The sequence below is a fragment of the Rousettus aegyptiacus genome, unplaced genomic scaffold, assembly GCF_014176215.1.
Source record: "Rousettus aegyptiacus isolate mRouAeg1 unplaced genomic scaffold, mRouAeg1.p scaffold_m13_p_14, whole genome shotgun sequence".
Taxonomy (NCBI): domain Eukaryota; kingdom Metazoa; phylum Chordata; class Mammalia; order Chiroptera; family Pteropodidae; genus Rousettus; species Rousettus aegyptiacus.
This window is the reverse complement of record NW_023416289.1, coordinates 3,897,330-3,910,739: the sequence shown is the minus strand read 5'-3', so window position 1 is coordinate 3,910,739 and position 13,410 is coordinate 3,897,330.

The following is a 13,410-nucleotide window of genomic DNA, read 5'->3' as shown; positions in this document are numbered from 1 at the left end:
ATGGGCCTGTCCCGCCGCGGCCGCCGCCCCGTGCTGGAGAGCTTGGAGCAGGAGAGGGCCCGGAATTCTGGCCAGAAGCTCTCGTCCTGCGAGGCCTAAGGGGGCAGTTTTCATTGCGAAGGAGGCGTCCGTCCCCTTCCCGTGGCTGGGCGCGACGTGGACTGGGTGCCCGGGCCCACGTGGTCGCAGGGTCTGGCTGCTCCTCCCGGAAGCGGCCCCTGCGCCCCGGGGCTGAGACGGGGGAGGGAGGACCCACGGGGGGGGGGGGTCGGAAGGATGCTGGACGCCGGGAGGGGCAGGCCGACACCGTGCGCCCTGCGCCGCGCCTGCCTCTCCAAGGGCCCAGCTGGCCCACCCGGAGCACGGGGTCAGCAGCTGGACCCCGCTCTCCCGCCCCTCGCCTCCTGTCGCAGCCACGAGGTCCCCACCCCTCGGGCCCCCACAGGCCGGCGGGCCCTGGGTCGCGGCCCTGCGCCACCCCGGGCGGCGCGTCCGGTTCCGCGAGGCGGGCGGTGGGGGGCGGGGGCCCAGAGGTTTTTTCCTTCCCCCTCTAACCACCGGCCTCCTCTCTGGCGTTTTCTGAGCCGAGGGCAGCCAGAGCGGCTTCGCATTTTAGACAGACTCTCCGAGGCATCCGGAGCGCTTGGGAAAAGGTCAGAGCGTCCTGGTCTCTGTCCGTCCCTCCCCTCGCTCTCGGCTTTTGTCCCAGCCCAGCCGGCGACCGGTGATTCTTTCTAATCTACTGATCATCACCTGCCCAGACCCCATTCCATGCATTTCCAAAGCAAGAAATTGCCCTCGGCCCTGCTTCCTCCCAGCGTGTGACAAAGACGCTCAGCCTTTGGGGCTCGCCCCGCAGAAGAGAAATGGGTTTACATTTATAAAGCAAGACGGTTTATTCTTCTGGACCCACGATCGCGCCATCCCCTTCCCCAAGCCCTCCTGCCGAGCCTCTCTCCTCCTTTGCCCATCTTTCTTTTCCTCTTCAGAAATTTAAGGGGCTCAGAAGTGCCACAACCACCAAGGACTGAATTTCCTGGGCTGTGGCTGCCTGGAATGATGACAGCTAAGTTTACAAAATTTTCAAAACTAAAAATATTCATTTTGGTGACATTTTCCCCAGTTTTTTTTTTAAATATGAATTGTAAAAACAGAAAAGTACAGTAACAAACACCCTTGTGTCCGTCACACAAAATTTACACACGTCTGCAACTTGTCTGGTTTTCTGTGTTTTTTAAATAACTGTGCTTTTTCCTCTATTTCTGTCTCACTATCATTCTCTCACCTTCTTCTCATTTTTCCTCTTCCTGTGTCTTTCTTCTCTATATTTTTTTGTGGTTTTCCTTTTTTCCCCCTCCATCTCGCCTGCTCCCCACCCCCTGCCTCCGTCCTCCGTGTACACACACACACACACACACACCACACACACACACACCACACACACACACACGCGCGCGCGCGGGCTTCCTTCTTTCTGGAACATATTCTTGAAAGAGCAGTTTGGTGATCGACAGTGACCAAAGAAGGCAAAAAGGGGAGAGACCATTGACAGACCCAAGTCACCCGAGACCCCTCACGTCAAGTGCCAGGTGGGCATCGGGGGTCGAGTCAGGGAGGGGACTGTCCCCACGGATCACTTGGAGATGCCTGAAGCTAACTTTGAGTTTCCACATCTCATCCTTATAAGCCAGGTTGAGTCAACTGACTCTTTGGGGGCGGTTGGGTCTGGGGACAATTTTTTTTTTTAATTAGAAAAAAAAAAAAGGTGTTCATACAGAAAATCCTAAATGATCTGCAGTTGACATAAATTTCTAGCGGTAGATTATTTGCTTATTGTTTTTGGCGTGTTGCGAATGTCAGGAATGAGAGAACCTAAAAAAAAAAAAACCTCTCACTTTGTTAAAATTTCGCAGTCCTGCTAGAAAAATAAAGCATCGGAGCCTTTACTAGGCTTCACACACCCTACCCCGAAAGAAACCAGTGTCAGAGGGGGTAACAAAGTGGGAAAAAATGGAAAGCGACTTTCAAAGGGCTCCACTGTGAAGCGCAATCTGAGATTCACAGAAAGTGGAGACGGATAAGACAGGAATTAGGTCATAGCCTCCAGACCCCAGGAAATCTGTTTAGATCAAAGCCCGCTCCATTAGGATAAACAAAACAGGGCCCTTTGGGCTCGACCAATATTTTCATCTCTGTGCTAAGAGCTACTAATCTAACCAGCTCTATTTGATGAAAGGGGGTAAAAATGACAACTGTAAAAATGACTGAGTTTAAAAAAAAAAGAAAAAAAAAGTCCTCCCAACTACACTAGGAAGATAAAGATTTAGATTCGAGCTAAAAAGGAACAAGATCCAGGCCCAGATCAACACAAACTTCCTGGAATTTTAGCACTAAGTAAATTATCTAATCCCAGCCCATTGTTCCGCTCCCCCTGCCTCCCGCCCACCCCATGTAGTTCAGCATACCAGATGATTTACATAAAAAAATTGTTAAATTTTAACTGCAGTCTAAGGACCTTGCAGGAGGCTGACTTTTGGGTTCACTTACTTTAAGTTCCTTAGGGACCTTCCTCCCCCTCCCCCCAATCTTATTGGCCCTGCCCCGCCCCCAGGCTGTTGTCGGGGTGATGTGCTGGCCTCTCTGGTCCTGGGTTCTCTGAGCCCCCTGTTCAGGTTTGGGCTGTCTCCCCACCGCGGGCAGATGCACAGAGGCTGGGCCTTGCGTCACATAAGCCCGGCTTTGGGTCCACACCACAGGGCGGCCGTTGATATTTTAACAACTAAGCATAAGGACTGTAAGGCTTTCTTTCACTGCAGAGTCGATGGCTTTAAACCAACTGCCAGGGAACATTTGATAGATAGAAACATCCAGAAAAGGGACAGGAAATCCCAGCGAAGGAAAATTCACCCGGGCTAAATCCAGGGCTGTAGTCCCTTGCTGAGCCTGGCTTCCTCTTAACTGTTTAAACATATGATTTGGCTTCTCTCGTGTTTCTATGTCTATCTGAGCTGGAGTTTAACAAAGACTCAGGGACCGCCTGTCAGGGGCTCTGGCCAGGGCGACGGGGGTGGAGAATGTGACAAGCCTTTATAAACACCGCCAGGAACAAGCCATCTTCTGTGTGGGGCCTTGGGCTGCGCACCTCACAGAGGGCAGCCCCAGGAGCATCTTTGTCCTTACGCTCCGCGAAGGGCTTTGAAGGCGGCGGTGGCGCTGTGTGGGAGGCCACACAAGCCGACCGTCTTCAGTAGAGCCAGGGCGGGACCGCGTCCAGCTCGCCCCGAGCGCAACTGAATCCTGACACGGTGAGGTCCGCGAGGACCAGGGGTCACATTTTCTTGCTGTAATCACGGCCGCAGTCAGCAGGAGGCCCAGACAGTCACCTGCAAACCTGGAAGGGGAGCACTCCTCAGCCTGCGGCGCCTCTTCTGCCGTCGGAATTTAGGGGTGCTGCCACACGTCTCGTGACAGCCCCGTGAGACAGGCGGGGCCACCGTCACTAACTGGGCGACAACACTTAGACCCAGAGAGCTGACGGGGAACCGCTGGGCGCCAGCCATTGCTCGGGCGCCAACCTGGGGCGTGTGCAGTCTTCGATCGCCCAGCCGGGGACCGGTTTCCCCACCTGGACCCTGCGGGGTTCGAGTGCCCTCAGCGTTTCCCAGGAGCTTTCGTCAGAGGCTTACCGCACCCCCATTATGGGAGCACCCCCCGTGCTGCGACAGGCATCCCCACTTTTCTAAAGTCCGCTTTGCCCCCCTTTGCTTTTACAAAAGGCCTGTTTTCACGAACCAAAAGAAATCCGAAGAGGATTTTTCACTATCACGGGGGAAAAAAAAGGCGAAAATCAAAACTGTCCTTCGGGTTCGTTTCGCAGCGGCACCCGGAGCGAGGGCAAGGGCCCCGCCAAGCTCCTTCCCGGAAACCACCCTCGGCATCTGGCCTCGTGGCTTTGAACTTGGCTGCGAGCATCTTTGCCCTATCTCGACTTATTTTGTGCGTCCTTAGCAAGATGCGCCCTAAGGTGATCACTCCTTGTGCTTTACACCCTTTCGGCTCCTGAAAGGTTCCAGAGGAACGCTCTACTTTCTGATAACAGGGAAGCGTGTCCTTATTTGTTCGTTTTGTTTAAGTTACTCTCTTTTTAAAACGTGAGTCTATTTATTTTCGAAGGACTGGGAAACCCTGGATTCCATTCTCTCCGGTAGTCTTTCCAGTGCTGCGCAGGAAAAAAAAAAAAAAGTCCTCGTAATCCCCACCCATTTGGTGACATATCCCGGATCGAAATGATACGAACACGTCCTGACGCTTCGTTGAGCTACATCTTTCCCGACTTTCTTCTAACCGCCCTCCCCTCGCTCCGGACGAGCGCAACGTCTGCGGGTCTCAGCGAGTTCTATTTCCTTGTCCTCCTCCCTATTCCAATACTTTCCAGCACACACCTTGGAACCGGCCCAGAGTTTTGCAAACGTGGGCTGGGAACCCATTAGTGCCTTATGAAATCAATCTAGTAGGTCATCGCCAGCATTATTATTTTGAATGCAACAGAATAGACAATGCCCGAGCATGTCACACTCCGTGAGTAGTGCCTCGCAACACTCTCGTCACAGCTGTGTGCGTGTGTACACACTCCTGCGTGCACGGGCCACAGCAATAGAATGGACTTTTCGGCTCGAACTGCCATCAAAAAAGTTCGAAAGCCATTGACAAAGGCCCTGAAAAACATGGTTCTTCCCTGTGTCTCTCGGCGGAGGTCTGAGGCCGCCGAGCCAGGGTTTTAGAGGGGGCGCTGGCCGGTCCGGTCTGGGAGGGGGAAGCGTGGTCATGAAGGCGGAGGTGGACGTTCCAGTGCCCTTTGCAATCACTCGTCCATTACGCAGAGTTTTCTAGCTGCCGCCGCTGCTAGTCCGGAGAGGCTGGCCGCTTGCATGTTCCACTCCTGGGCTGCTTCGACCTAGAGGATCCTAACAGCATGTGGCTGCGAAGGGACTGTCTCCTTAACCACACACAGGAGTGCGAAAGAGAAATCAAATACGGAGCAAGAAAGCCGAACTACTGCACCGAGCCGCACTGTCCCTTTAAGACCCCTCCCCCGTTGGTAATTGGGCCCCAGTTCTTGGATAACCAAGATAACACCCCTCCCGAATCCCTGTCATGGCTAAGCATCCTTAGTCACCACGCTAACCGTGGGGCTTGCTGCAGCCGAATATGGAGGATGCAGCCCCGAGTGACCGTTCCTACACGGGTCCCCTTAGATGTGTGAGTAGAACAGTGAGTGCTCCTGCAGACTTCAGCAGAGACCAGATGCTAATGAGCACACACACACATTTTTACCTAAACCTCCAGACACCGGAGGGCCCCGAAGGAACTTCTCTGGATGTACAGAAGTTAGTGTGAGCGCTGGGGCCTAAGTCACTTAAATGTGTCCCTCTCAGTCTCGGTGCAGAAGTGACTGCCCCAAGGTCAGCTTGCCAGCTGAAGCTCAGGATGTGGTATCTTGACCTGGATTCTCAGTCCAATGCTTCCTGCGAAAATTATAATAATAAGGGTGGCTCTGGAGGTTGACATCATTGCCATCGGTTCTTCAGCCGAATTATCTGTAGTCTTTGCCTCGTAACTTGCAGTCCGGCCCCCCGGGCAGGGTGTACTTCCTGCTTCTTTGGGTTCAAACATGTGACCTGCTTGGGCCGACCGAAGGAGGCAGATTCGATGGTGTGCCAGGAGCCAGCCAGCCTGGGCCTCGAGCTGCCTACCTGTTTGTACTTGTGTCCTCGTGCGTCTGCCATCAGCACGAGAAGGACTTGCCCAGTGGTCTCCGGAAAAGATTAAGAGCTTCGTGGAGCAGAGCCACCCTCAGCCCAACCGCGATCCGCCAGGTCCCGCCACAGGCAGAGGCTCGAGTGAGCCATGCTGAGCATCGCCTCGCCACGGAGCTAGGGGAGTAGACGGGTGTTGTCATAAGCCATTGAGTCTGCAGGACGTCCCTTACTTCCTGTCACTGGGGCCGCAGTTAACCAAATTCACTTAATTCCTGTCACAACCCCGTGATGTGAATTCCGTCTTGGCGCCATTTCCTGGGTGAGGAGACCGAGGCACAGAAAGGGGTAGCGACGTTTCTCAGGGCGCACACCTGGTCCGCGTGCGGCCAGACTCTACGCCCAGGCTCCAGAGCGGGCTCCTCCGAGAGTCGCAGGCAAGTAAGTGATCTGTTCCCTGAACGCCGCGTCCTTTGTGTTCGGCACGCAGTGTAGACAGCAGTAGCAGAGATCTGCGGAGACTGGGAGCCCACACGCTGATTCCAGCACCTTCATTCAGCGGGCGCTGATGCTCCGTGCATGGGACGGTCACCAACTACCGTATACGGACCTTGTTAATAAGTAGCGATCACGTTATTTTTGCATCTCTCTCAAGGAGACAACGCTGCTCCGACCACCTAACAGCGCGGGGTGGGGAGGGGCTTTATCCCCGCCCCCATTCCCTCCCTCCCGGGAAAAGGAATCATCTGTTTTTGCGTGCACCTTTCACAGACTGCAGGCCACGCAGTCGTTCACGGGGAGGGGAGGTGTTGCATGCGAAGTATCGCAGTGAAGAAATAGTTTGCAGACATGAGCCGCTGGTGTATTTTTGTCTCCCTGTGAAGAGAATCGATGAGCTTCACATTTCCTTACGCACGCGGAGCCAGGTTTAAAAATTCCTGGAAAATCGAGGGAAGCTTTAGGGAAGCAATTAGGATTTTAGGAGATTTCGGCACTCCGGGAGGAGGGTCAGGTTTTCACGGCCCGAACGTGCCATGGGGACAGAGAGAAGGAGAAGGTCGGGATTGCCGAGCGGCCGGCGTATTTTGTTGCCCAAGGCCGCGTTAGCAAATGAAACAACAGAAGTTAACCGACTCGCAGTCGTAGAGGCTGGAAGTCGGTCGCGGTGTGGAAGAGCCATGGTCCCCTCCGAAGCCTGTGCCATGCCTTTCTCTTAGCTGCTGATTCCACCGGCAATCCTCGGCTCGTAGACACCTCCCTGCCGCCCCCCCCCGAGTTCCGCTCCCCTCCCTCCCCCCCCCCCGAGTTCTGCACCCCCCCCCCCGAGTTCCGCCTCTGTCCTCACATGGCGACTTCCTCGTGCTCCTTCCCATTGTCTTCCCCCCGACGCACGTCTGTCTCTGCGTCTCTTTTCCTCTAAGGACCCTAGGCACGTCAGCGTGCACCTGGATGACTTCGTTCTTGACTCAATCATATTTGCAAAGACCCTCTTCCCAGATGAAGTCCCGTGCGTAGACCCCGAGGGCCGGAAGGAGGCTGTCACGGCAGCTTAGGTGAAGGGCGAAGAAGGCCTTGGAGGCGATGGGAAGGGAGAAGGAGCTCTGGGGGGTTTTGAGCAGATTTCGCAGCCCGGAAAAGCGGGGGCTCTCCGAGCTGAAAGGATGCCCAGAGGCCTCGGGTCCCAAAGTGGAGACTCGCAGCCTGACGGAGGCCGGCATGTGTGTTTTATTTGGCTCGCAAGGCATATTCGACAAATTTGAAAGCGTTGCCAACATTTGAAAGTCAGGAGATCTCATATAAAAGTTCGAATTTCTAGATTTTTTTTTTTTTTTTTTTGAATGTCAAATGGTCTCGCGTTCTTGCCTTCCCGCGTTTGGCCGGCGCGGAGGCGCGGCCGTGCCCTCGGATGGAGCGCAGCCGCCTGCTCTCCCCGCCCCACTCGCCTACCAGCCTGCGGCCTCTGTAGGCATCGTCTTTTCTCCCAAGATGTGGGCGGATCAGCTCACTTTGCAGGCAAGGAGAGGAATGGCCAGGGGCAGAAGCGCCTTGGGGTAGAAGGGTGCAACCACAGACTGATTCGTGAAGGAAGGCTGCAGAGTCCCTCGGCGTGAAGAGATGAAGATGTCGGAGCCTGGCTTTCTGTAGCACGAGGCCGTGTCCGGAGAAGGGCTCCATCGGGAAGCAGATCCTCAGGTTCTGGCAGGATCCCGGATCTCTTGCAGGCCTCCCTGATGCTGATGCCGGATAGAGAAGGGAAGGGACGGAGGCTGGCTGAACGGTGGCGTTGAGCCTGAGGTGGCGAAAGGAAGTCCTACCCATCATGCTTTGCCTGTGGGAGGACTTCTGCTTCCCAAAACACCTGTATCTTCACGGCTCCCTTAAACCCGCAGGGCGGGGCAGACGGCAACACCACTAGCTTTAAACGGATAAGGAAACCGAGGTCCAGGGCATGTAATGAGATGATTCCGGGGCTGCTTAACACGTGGTAGGGAGCGATTTCAACCCAGCATTTCTCTCTGCCAGCCCAGCTCTTTCTAAGGAAACAGTTTTAGGAGCGGTAATCGCCCTCTGCGAAAAGGCTCTTCCGCCTTTGACCTTGGAAGGCTCCATTCAGACGACACAGCAGCCACACCACAGACTGAAAAAGCCGCTTAGCTTCCCCTGATCTAAATGCCGTCTGCCATCGTCTAGAGAGAGCGGTCTCTACTTCACCAGGGCCCAGAGCCCCCTTCCCATCCTCCCTTCCACCTTCTCTCTGTCCTCACTTCTTTCCTTCCTCACCCAATGGTTATTCAGAGCTCATTAAACTGTGATTCTCCCGCTAAGTGCCAGGCAGCTTGGTGAGCCCCAGGATCGCCCTCCAGTACATGCAGAGTCGGGGGGACCACCGCCTGGAAGCCCCCGGAGCACAGCGACGTGCCCTGGACGTCACACAAAGGGACAGGGTAGCCCCACAAAAGGAACAGGAGTTCAGAGAAGCCTTCTCACGCCCGGGCATGCTGGGCGGAGTTCATTCATTCATTCATTCATTCACTCACTCAGCAGGAGTTTAGCGAGCACCTGCTCTCCGCCAGGCACTGTTCTTGGTTCTGGGACACGGCAGTGACCAAAGCAGAATAAACATCTGCCCTCAGGTTGCTTACGCCTTTGTGAAATGGCCAGAGAGAGGGGCGGCCTGTGCGGTTGAGGAGGCTACTTCTCTGAAAGCTGTTGCACTACACAACGGAGTATTAATAGGTACTGCCAAGAGCACGGGCTGGGGGCCACTACATGCTGCACAGCGAGGGCCGGAGCAACGCGGCAGCCGCCGAGCGGAGGGAGTGAAGGTTCAACAGCAGATGAGCAGGAGAGGAACCGCCTGCCTCCTTCCCGGTGTGGAAGGAAATTAAATTAGGCATAGAGGATGGCCCCGCGTTTGCAGCTTTGCCGCCTAATGCAAGGTTCTTTGTCCTTTTCCTGCAGCTGCTTTAAAATTATAAAGATACATGTTCGTGGTGAATAACTTGGGAAAATAGAAAAATTTAAATAAGAAAATGTATACCGCATTATCCTACCACCCGCAGATAACAATAGTTTTCATTTTCGTTCTTCCTTTTAGAATAGTGTCAATATTTTCAAATGCGCGTGTCTTACGGAGTACGTATACGACACTTTTCCTTTCATTTCTGCTCTTTTATTATTTAATATTATAGAAAGAGCATATTCTCATGGCTACAAAGTATCTTTAAAACTTATATTTTCAATGGCTTAAGATTTCGTTAAATGGGTAGACATACATACATACATGTTTTCTTCATTTTTTTTACTCTATGGTCCAGAAAACATTTTTAACCTTGTGCTCTCTTTCCAGTGGACTAGAAATGGCTAATACATGAATTTTCCCCTTGATAAGAGTAGTGGCTCTCAGCTGGGGACGATTTTGCCCCCAGGAGACCTTCAGCACTGTCGGGAGACAATTCTGTTTGGGTAGGGGCCAGGGTTGCTGCTGAACACTCCACGACACACAGGACAGCCCCCTACGACAAAGGATGACCAGGCCAGAATGTCGATAGTGCTGAGGCTGAGTAACATGCTGCCCAGGACAGGATCACGGCTAGTATTTAGTATCCACTTAAGATTCAAATGAGCATTCTGCCTCTAAAACCCAGGACCCCGCCCTGGACTCCTGCTTTCAAATAATTAGAACTCCAGTTGCTAGAATCTGGAATCGCTGATAGTTTACTTTCAATTTTTTTTTTATTGTAATGAAAATTTTAAAATAACAATAGAAGAACATGATTTTTTAAAATTAAGTTCCAAATATGAACTTAATGGTTCTGGAGCTTGTCCTCATGTTGGAGCGCATACTCCCACGTGGGCCCTGAGTCTGGCATGAAGGTGCAGACCCCCAGGCTGCTGGCGGACTCAGGAGAGAATAGTTTCTAGGACCGGGAAGGCGTTCTGCTGATACAGAAACACAGTGTCTAAATTCCAGAGGGGAAGGGGAATGCGTACGCAGCTGGATGAGCACCTAGTTCGAGGAGAACCGAGTTTTAAATTCAGCTGAGCTTGGAATGCTCTTCTCTGCGTCTTTCCTCGAAAAGAGGCTTCCCTCCCTTGCAGCGTTTGCAACTCGCGAACTCACTGGGGAGTTCCAAGTTCAGTGAGCAAAGTCGCTGAAACCACTCCCTTCCGTCCTGTTGAGAAACGCGCTCATCCCTTTTCCCGCAGAGTTCAGTCTCGGGGACTTTGCCGACCTTCATGGAGACCGTGGGTGTGGAGATGGTTTGTTATGATCCTTCCCCGTAGAGGGTCCAGATACCAGGTTCCATGCAAGACGAAGGGACGGCTTGCCACTCATCTCCTCCGACCCACATTCTGGGGTTTATTGCGAATGGAAGAGGAGCTCAACTTGGAAATGTTTAGGATTGGGTTTCGGGTATTTGAAAGATGACATCAAAAGCCTTCCCCAAATAGATGCTTGGCAAGAGATAGAAAGTGACAGAATCAGAGGCCACTTTCCGGGGTGTGACGATGGAAATGCGATCTCTGGTTAACAGGGACTCTGGACGCAGAGCGGGTGAGCACGGGCTAAGGTCAGAGATTCTCGCCTTGACCTCGATTTGTGCCCCTGACCCAGATCACGGCTGCGTGCTGCGCTGGTTGGCAACTGGGCTTCTGCAGTATCTTATGTGGCTCATCGGCAGAGCTTCAGACCCTCAGGGGCCGTCCGATCATCTTCCAGGAGGGAGGCATCTTCCCTTCTCCTCGTCTCCTCTCCCCAGGGGTGGCTGGAGGCAAGGAGCATCTCTGGACTCTAACCAGATACACCAGCTAATGGTACAGATTCTATCATCTGGGAGGCTTGGAAGAAAAGAGAGGTGGGGGAAAGGAAGCCAGAGCCATGGGACTGGAAGACAATTTAAAATAAGCAATCATGGGCCGAAGGAGAGTATGTTGGCTCTCACGTAAGTACAGGAACACAGAGATGGATGGGAAGTCAATTCTCCCCGCTCTCTCCTCGAGGTGATGTGCAGTCTTTTATTTTTCTGCTCTTGGTCGGCAACCTTTGGTTTCCAAGTACTGTACTCATTTTCTTTGTAATTTTCTATTAAAATATTGATTCAGCTGCTGAAAACGGTACAGCCAGCGCTTTCAAGATTTGCAAGGCTGTAGAAAGGCGGGCCCCCTTCTCACTGGCAAGAGACTCACATCTGCAGACACAGATGCACCCAAACATGCAGGCGGCCGCACAGAACACACACACACACGCACACGCGCACGCACACACGCGCGCGCACACGCATGCTAGAGACTGCTATAAACCAGGCAGTGTGGCAAATGAGATTTGTTGATGTTCAGATGAATCCAAGATTCGAATCTTTGGGCTGGAACGGGTTTACGTGGTGAGTGAGGTGGTAAAAATGGAAGGTGGAAAGGAACAAACTTCAAAATACGGACAAACGTATTCCTATCGCAGAATTCCTCAAAACAGGGACGCCAACTCAAGTAAAAGCCCCAACCAGTCAGATCCTCATTTATTATTTCAATCACTGTTGTCTTTTTTGGGTGGGTGGGGGGCTTCCAGATTACGATCTTTATTCCACATTTTAGCATCTAGTATGCAATATAGTATATATTAAATATATGTTCCAATGACAGTTGACATACAATCTTATATTGGTTTCAGGTGTACAATGTAGCGATTAGACATTTATATACCTTATGAAGTGATCCCCCTGATGAGTCTGTTACCCACCTGGCACCGTACGTAGTTATTACCATATTCTCGACTATATTTCGCATCCCCGCGGCTGTTTTTATAACTGACAATTTGTACTTCTCAATCCCTTTCACCTTTTTTCCCCCGACCTCCTCCAACCTCCTCCCATCAATTTATTCTCGGTATCTGTGAGTTTGTTTCTGTTTTGTTTATTTTGTTTTTTAGATTTCACATACAAGCGAGATCGTAGAGTATTTGTCTTTCTCTGTCTGGCTTATCTCACTTAGCATAATACCCTCTGGGTCCACTCTTGTTCTTCCAAGTGGCAAGGTTTCATTCTTTTTTATGGCTGAGTAATATTCCATCGTGTGTGTGTGTGTGTGTGTGTGTGTGTGTGTGTGTGTGTGTGTGTGTATCACATCTTCTTCATCCTTTTGTCTATTGATACATAATCAATTTTGGTGGATTGAGGGATTCACCATCAATTGATGGACGGATCAGTTTTTTCTTTGATTGTATAAGTATTCAGGCAGCATGTACCTGTCTCCCAGATACCAGGGTGATGTCCTGTGAACATATCAGCATAGCCCTCAAGAATTCGAATGTAAGCGGGTTAGAAGACAGTGTTTTACGCATAGTTGTAGCGTAAGTCATCACGTCCTGGTTCAAGCTGACTTTTCATTCTAAGTAAGAGTATTGGAATTGGCCCCTAAGATTTCTTTCAGGCAATTTCAATCGAGGCTCCCCGTGGACCAGACAGTGGAGGTTGTGGTCGACACTTTTCTACTCACCTGTAAACAACAGGTTCTGTGAGTTGGATGCTTTCAAACAAAGGAAGTTTCTTTATCAATGAGGTCGAAAGTACTACAAATCTAGCATGTTTAGCCCTAGAATAAGTTTCCCTGATTCTAAAAGAAACAGGCCTACAAAAGACCACCGATGTAGCCAAGGTCACAGAGCTCGATATGTGAAAGGGCTGGGAGCAGAACATGAGGTTGCCCTGCCCCCCGCCCCCCGCCATTATCTCTGTTCTTCCCGCTACAGCTCGTTTCATTCCTACCTAGAAACCAAGTAAAACAAGGCCCTTCCCCACGTTAGGTGTACTTGCCTAAAGGTGCGCCCTCATCCAGCCGCGAGAGATGGCGGACGATTCCAGAGATAAACCGTGCAAAGCACATAGGCAAACACCAGCTGCAGAACAGCTCGAGCGACGCGGATGGATGCCCGTCCTTCCCCTCAGCCCCAATGTTCCTGCCCTCATCTTGCTTTTCAAGAAAATCCGATCTACGCAGACCTTTATTCCAAAACTGACAAATTCACTTATCGAAAAGCTTCTTCCCTTTACAAAGGGGTCCTCGATGATACTCATTTAAATTTCGACCCAGCCTCCAAAAACTTACACAGATGGGGTGCATTACAATGCGGAGGAAGATATATTTACTCTCACTGAAG